Source organism: Gossypium hirsutum, chromosome A03 (genome assembly GCF_007990345.1).
Source record: "Gossypium hirsutum isolate 1008001.06 chromosome A03, Gossypium_hirsutum_v2.1, whole genome shotgun sequence".
Taxonomy (NCBI): domain Eukaryota; kingdom Viridiplantae; phylum Streptophyta; class Magnoliopsida; order Malvales; family Malvaceae; genus Gossypium; species Gossypium hirsutum.
Window position 1 is genome coordinate 73168935 of NC_053426.1, and position 642 is coordinate 73169576.

The window sequence follows — 642 nt, forward strand, 5'->3', positions numbered from 1 at the left end:
TGTTCCAGATGTTACAAATTATAGGGAAATTTGATGGTTTACCCACTGAAGACCCATGACTACATTTAAGACTTTTTCTAGAATTCTATGACTCATTCAAACAACAGAGCATTCCAGAAGACACCTTGAGACTTAAATTATTCTTATATTCTTTAAGGGATCATGCCAGGGCATGGTTAAATCCTTTGCCATCAGGAACAGTGGCATCATGGAATGACCTTTTCTAGAGATTTTATTAAAGTATAATCCTCCCACTATGAATGCCTAGTTGAGAAATGATATTACATCCTTTCAGCAATTTGAAGATGAGACTCTATATGAAGCTTTGGAGCGATTTAAGGAGTTAATCAGGAAATGTCCGATGCTTGACTCAAATAGAGATGTTTAACAATGGGCTTAATGCGCATACATTAATGGTAGTTGATGCCTCAGCAAATGGTAGTTTGTTGGACAAGACATACAACAAAGCGTAAGAAATTTTAGAAAAGATTGCCAACAATGATTATCACTATCTGAATACATGAGTTAGGATGCGTAAAAGAGCTATCGGTACCATCGAATTCGATACAATCACTTCATTGACGGCCCAGGTATCTTCTCTAGCTAATATAATTAAAACCATGAAACCTTCAACTACTGTGC

General features: G+C 36.3%; 1 non-coding gene across 1 annotated transcript; it reads right to left on the minus strand.

Annotated features, from left to right (window-relative positions):
• Positions 1-265: 265 nt before the first annotated feature.
• Positions 266-372, minus strand: LOC121226334 (small nucleolar RNA R71). Its single transcript, XR_005924177.1, has one exon. It is a non-coding gene; the product is annotated as a small nucleolar RNA R71 (small nucleolar RNA).
• Positions 373-642: the final 270 nt, after the last annotated feature.